The sequence below is a fragment of the Medicago sativa genome, chromosome 3 (assembly GCF_051527215.1).
Source record: "Medicago sativa cultivar Bolivia chromosome 3, Bolivia_mono, whole genome shotgun sequence".
NCBI classification, from domain to species: domain Eukaryota; kingdom Viridiplantae; phylum Streptophyta; class Magnoliopsida; order Fabales; family Fabaceae; genus Medicago; species Medicago sativa.
Window position 1 is genome coordinate 22,651,586 of NC_140751.1, and position 6,976 is coordinate 22,658,561.

The 6,976-nt window shown below is 37.8% G+C and overlaps 1 non-coding gene across 1 annotated transcript; it reads left to right on the forward strand.

Moving 5' to 3' along the window:
• Positions 1 to 286: 286 nt before the first annotated feature.
• LOC146936426 (small nucleolar RNA R71) lies at positions 287 to 393 on the forward strand. Its single transcript, XR_015033640.1, has one exon. It is a non-coding gene; the product is annotated as a small nucleolar RNA R71 (small nucleolar RNA).
• The last annotated feature ends 6,583 nt before the right edge of the window (positions 394 to 6,976 follow it).

Consider the following 6,976-nt stretch of genomic DNA (forward strand, 5'->3'; position numbering starts at 1 on the left):
ACTAACATTGAGTTTTTCAAGTTTTTCAGTTAGTGTATCAATTTTAGAAGCAAGGTGGTCATAGTTAGAGACTTCGTGTATACCTGCCTCCTTTTTGGAGGGTGAAGAACTAGTGATGGCTCTCTCGTCGGTCCACTTGTAGTGATTTTGAGCCATGTCTTCAATCAAGGCATACGCCTCCGTGTAATTCTTGTTCATAAGTGCTCCACCTGCAGCTGCATCAACAGACATCTTAGTGGTATAAGATAAGCCATTATAAAAAGTGTGGACTATAAGCCACTTCTCTAGGCCATGGTGGGGACAAAGTCTTAGCATTTCTTTGAAACGCTCCCACGCCTCATAGAGAGATTCCCCATCTTTTTGGTTGAACCGCGTGATTTGGTCTCTAAGTTTAGCGGTTTTAGATGGTGGAAAGAAACGGGCAAGGAATGCTTGCCTCATCTGATCCCATGAAGTAATGGAACCGACTTCGAGGGAATGGAACCAAGCGCTAGCTCTATCCCATAAGGAAAAGGGAAAGACATGAAGTCTTACGGCTTCTTGGTTCTCCTTCATGGTTCCACTAATTCGTAGGAAAACAGAGATGTGAAGATTGGGATCCTCAGTGGGGGATCCCGAGAATTGGTTTTGCTGCACCAAGTTAAGTAAGGCAGGCTTAATTTCAAAATTGTCATCCTCAACCGTTGGGTACACAATAACAGCTTGTGGCTCAGCCGTAGACGGCATTGCATACTCTTTGAGAGTGCGATTGGCCATGGCGGTGTTATTTTGTGCTGCTCTCTTTCGTCTATGCAAATACCTTTCGATCTCGTTGATTATTACAACTCGATTTCTGGTTTTTCGCATAAAAAATTGAGAACCCAAGAAGTTAGTGATAACAAAAAAATAAAAATAAAAATAAAAACAGAAAAAGAAAGAGAAGAAGAGAGAATTCTAATCACTAAGAAAAAGCTAATTAAATTAGTTAACTCCCCGGCAACGGCGCCAAAAACTTGATAGGGCCAAACCGCAAGTGCACGGCCTATCGAAGTAATAGTAGTAAGTAGAGTTATCGTTCCGCTAGGGAGTTGTTCAACTTAATTAACTTTTAATGAATGATTAGAGGAGAGAAAGTTAATAAAAGAGAGTTTTATTGCTGAAGGTAAAAACAATAATAATAATAATAAAGGGCCTTAGGATCATTGGTTCATCATAATGACTAATCCTTTACTAGACAAAACCTAAACATCTAATTTCATGATTTACACACTAATTTCTAAAGACCGGTTTCCCTTAGCCCCTCACCTTTCCGATGAAAGTCCGGTGAGAGTTTACTTCTAGCAACCAAGCCTATTTCGCTGACATGATTACTAGAAGATGCATAGAGGATTGAAACTACTCTTTGTCTCAATAATTGCAAAGACTATTTCACTGTTTTGCAATTATTGTCTAGATTCACTTGTTCCAACATCAAGACTCCGCTCTCGCTTTATGAATTGATGTTTGGGATGATGGATTAACGATTATCAAACCCTCCGCTTTCGCTTCCACAGTTTGATAATTGTTAATCCACGTTAAGACGGTGAATCTAGATTAGAAATTAGGGTTACATAGAAATTAGGGTTTAGACATGTTTTGTTTAGTATTGAGTCATTAGACTCCCCAACAATCCCAAGACGAAGAAGTCTACTCACTCATGTTCATCGTAGACATGGGGGAAGAAGAGAGAAAATAACAGTAAAGTAAATTGCAAAGAAAGTAAAAGGGAAAATAAAGACTTTTATTAAAATAGCAATTGAAATAAGCAAAGTAAAGGATGATTGTTTATGGTGGAGAGCTACTCTATTTATAGCTTTACATCTGACTTAGAAACTAAGCAACTAAAAGGATAAAACGGTAAAGCTGCAACAGGGTAACTTGGGCTTGAAGAAAAGCAGCAAAACAGGTCCTGGAGACGGGCATGGCCGTGCCACATGTTGGCACGGGCCGTGCCAAGCTTCTGACTTTGGGGGAACATATTTTTGTCCCGTATCTTTGTATTCTTGCGCTGTATTTGCTCCAGTCCTCTTTCTTTTGCTCCAAGGCACCTTCCACCATATATTTATTCCTAAAATAAAATAAAACACAATTTGAAGTAAAATATTCTAAACTAAAATAAAATGCAATAAAATAAAATCAAATCTAAAATAAAACTAAACTAAATAAGGCAATAAATAAGACTATCTATGACTCATCAATAGTTTACCTACCTTTGGTTGTGTAAATTCATGTTAGAAAGGATTGATTTATGTTCATGAGGGATTTAGAACCCTAATGTTCTTTTGAGAAATTCTTGTTGATTCCATGTTAGTTTGCCATGAAATATGTTATTTAAAGTCAATATATGTTGCTGGATGATTATGGTACATAGCAGGATCAAACTGGATGAGTTTTGGGGTCAAAATGACAAATTTAGTACCACAGACCTGAAGAACCACGCTATTAGCGAAAATTTCGCTAATAGCGAAATTCTTCAGGCAGGCCACGCCCCAGGTGCGCTAATAGTGCAGGGCTCTGTGTTGGCCAATATGCTTTTTGGCGGTTGGCTCATTGTAGGGTCGGTGGTGCGTTCCGATGCTTTTCTTTCATCGTTTTACAACTTTATAACCCCGAAACAACATCTAGGCAATGCACATAACATCAAACGATTCTTGAAATGAAAATCATGGCAAACTTAATAAGAATGGCAAGAGTGAATCAAGAGAGGTTAAGCCGGTATTACTCGGGTAGCAATGATTTAAGAAGGGAATGAATGTAGAGCCTTGACATAGTTGTTGAGAACTAGCAAGTTAGCATGAATCCCTAAGTATGTCAAGTATAGGAATATGGAAGCATATGTAAGTAAGACGCGAAGGATAATCTTTTCGCACATAAGCTAGAATAACTTAGCTAGTATGTAAGTTGTGGATTGATAAGTTAATTCTCTCCACCATGTTAAGTATGAATAAGTATAAGTTACCGCTAATCGGATCGATCAAGATTCCGAGGTAAATAAGCAAGTATGTATATGTTTAACTTATGTGTACGACAAGACTATGACTTAATAAGTGTAGGTGACATGTCTCTTGATATCCACATCAGGGGGATACAAGGGGTTCTCGTAATGGGAACGATTCAAGCCGTAAGGGACCCGCATGTCACTGAGTAAACAAGACGTAGGTGCTCGTGTCTCTTGTTATCCACGCCGGGGGGATACGGGAGGTTCTCGACCTAAGGGGAACGGTTCAAGCCGCAAGGGACCTGCACGACACCGAGGGAGTCCGATGTACGTACATCGGTCATGTATGGGATTGTTCTCGGGGTTACTCCACCCGGGACTATCCATAAAATGAATCAAGATAATGATTGTTTGTTCAACGCTAACCTAATGAATGAGCTTATGCACGACTATGTATGTTATGTTTATGATTATGTTCATGATTATGTAAGAGTGATTACATATATGATTAAGTTAAGAGCAAGAGAATTAGATGCTACAAGACAAGTGCAAGATATGAAATAGAACAAGTAAAGTATGTTATGCCGATGACGATCTTAGGTTTCCCCTAATCGTCCGGTTTAGAATCGTGACATGTTATGTTATGTTTAGGCCTCGATACATAGAGTGTATTCTTGGCAATGCGGTCCTAGTTTCCCCCTCGACCGCCATGACACGCATAGGAAGTGAAGCCTATAAAAAGTTAAGATAAGATTATGACGGCTCTAGTATGCACTACCGTCTAAGTATGCAAGTCCCCACACATGTATAATCAACCGTCAGGTTGTATTGTAGACACGTGGTGATCGTAGGTTTCCCCTTGAGGTTGCCTATAGCCTAGGATTTAGGGAAACTCACTGAGACATTATGTCTCATCCCAATCCTTATTTGTTTCAGATAAGCAGGATGTTTATGCATGCTCGTAGCCGGATGGATATTACTTCAAAGGTTCGTTCGTACCGCTGTAGGACATTATGGACATTAAGGATGTATTTTTATGTATGGATGAGATGTATTGTATCATTATTTATACGAACGTGACTTGATGTAAATATTATTCGTTCGGAAAATTTTATGTTGTATATTTTAATGTATCCAGTACTAAGAATAATGTTCATCCTAAACTTTCTAGATACGTTTAGTATGGGTGTTACAAGAGGGGCTGCTTGCACTTGGTCTAATGGTAGGAAAGGAAGATTCAACATTCAAAGAAGGCTTGATAGAGTAATGGTGAACCAAAATTGGATCAATTCCTGCACCACATCCAGTGTCTGTACCCTCACTAAATTAAGGTATGATCACTTCCCTCTTTTATTTCAATTTCAGAACCAGACCATCAACCATGCCTGAAACTTTAAATTTATGAAAGTTTGGACTGAGCATCCGGATTGCATCAACATAGTTAGACAAAGCTGGAACACTGAAATTATTGGCTGTCCAATGTACATTCTATCCCAAAACTGAAAACCCTCAAACTTAACCTGAAAACATGGAATACTAATACCTTTGGAAACATACACTTACAAGTAAAGGCTGCTGCTCAGGAAGTAGATAATATTCAGGAACAAATTGACAATTCAGGATACACAGATCAATTGTTAGAACAAGAAAAGAATGCACAGATGAAATTGGAGACTGTTTTAAACCTTGAAGAAACGTTTTGGAAAAAGAAATCCAAAGTAAAATGGCACACTGAAGGAGATAAAAACACAGTTTTCTTCCACAGAATCACCAAAATTAAACAAGCCTCTAGCCTTATCACAACCATGAGGAACGGTGAAATCTTGCTAAATGAGACTAATGAAGTCTCTGCACATATTGTTAATCACTTTACAAATTTATTCACTCAAAATACAAATATAGTCAACAATGGTATGGTTGAAGATGTCATTCCCAATCTCATTACAGATAGAATCAATGAAAGGCTCACTGTTTTACCAAATGAGAAGGAAATTCATGATGCAATTTTTCACTAAACCAAGATAGTGCTCCTGGTCCTGATGGCTTTGGAGCATTATTTCTTCAAAATTATTGGTCAATAATCAAACATGATGTGATAAAAGTTGTGTTACAGTTTTTTAACTCTGGTTGGTTATTGCCAAATTTCAACACTAATACTCTTGTGCTTATTCCTAAAACTAACAATGCAAATACAATGGAGCAGTATAGGCCTATTCCAGTTGCAAACTTCAAATTCAAAATTATATCAAAGATCTTGGCCGACAGGTTAGCAACAATAATGCCAGCAATTGTCTCAGTTCAACAAAGAGGTTTCATCAAAGGGAGAAATATAAAGGACTGCATTTGTCTCAGTTCTGAGGCAATCAATATTCTTCAAAAAAAGTCTTTTGGTGGGAATCTTGCATTGAAGGTGGATATAGCAAAGGCTTTTGATACCCTTGATTGGAGTTTTCTTCTTAGAGTCCTCAAAGCTTATGGTTTTAATGATATTTTCTGTAAATGGATCCAATCAATTCTAGCTTCTGCAAAAATTTCAATTTCTATCAATGGAAAGCTGCATGGTTTTTTTAGCTGCTCAAGGGGAGTAAGACAGGGAGATCCTTTATCTCCCCTTCTATTTTGTCTGGTTGAAGAAGTGATGAGTAGAAGCATCACTAAGTTGGTTAGGGAAGGAAAGATTAAACTTATTGCAGGCTCAAGAAACAATATAGTTCCATCCCACATTCTTTATGCTGATGACATAATGTTGTTTTGTAAAGGTACAAATTCTAATATTCAAAACCTTACTGACCTTTTCCAACAATATGCTTTGAACTCAGGTCAATATGTCAATCCAAACAAATCATTCATATATGCTGGCTCCATCCATCACCATAGGCTTCTGAACATTGCTGATTCAACTGGATTCAACATTGGTTCTTTACCTTTTACATACTTAGGTGTTCCTATATTTAGAGGGAAACCTAAAACTGTCCACCTTCAACCTTATGCTGATAAAGTGAAATCAAAATTATCTTCCTGGAAAGCCTCTCTACTCACAATTGCTAGAAGAGTCGAACTTGTCAAAAGTTTAGTTCAGTCCATGTTAATTCATTGCATATCAATTTATTCCTGGCCTGTCAAGCTTATCAAAGATGTGGAAAGATGGATGAGGAACTTCATTTGGAGTGGGGATGTGAATCAAAGAAAATTAGTAACAGTCTCTTGGAAAAAAGTCTGCTCACCTTTGAAAGAAGGAGGACTTGGAATAAGATCACTGTCTAGTATAAATGATGGAGCCAATTTGAAGTTATGTTGGGAGCTTTACTAGTCAGATCATCATTGGGCCCAATTTCTGAGAAGTAGAGGTTTAAAAGGTAAACATCCTATCTCTTATCATGTTTTTTCTTCTATATGGAGCAGCATCAAGCACAAAATTCCTGAGATCAAAAGCAACTCTTTTTGGAACCTTGGAAATGGTCAAAGCATCAGTTTCTGGTCAGACAATTGGTGTGGAGAACCTTTGGTTGAAACCCTGCAGATCACACCTACCATTCACAACTCTCTTACTTCAATTGTGGACATGTTTATTGTTAATTCTAATTGGTCAGTGCCTAACTGTGTCTTACAATTATTTCCAAACATGCTTACCATCCTGAGTAAAGTCATAATTCCTTTGATTGAAAAAGAGGACAGATTGGTGTGGAAACCTTTTCAAAATGGTGACCTATCATTCAAAGATGCTTATACTTTTCATTCTCCTATAGAACAAAGTGTATCTTGGGCAAAATTCATTTGGCATCAGAACATTCCTCCTTCCAAAACTCTAATGCTATGGAGATGCTTGTTAAACAAGCTTCCTACAGATGATAATCTCATTGCTAGGGGCTGTCAAATTCCTTCCATGTGCAGCCTTTGTAATTTATCTGAAGAATCTGCTGAACATCTTTTTATTGATTGTTCTTTTGCTAGAAGAATTTGGAGTTGGCTGAGTTCTATCATCAATATCCCTTGCAACTTCTCTTCAGTGATGGAAATTGT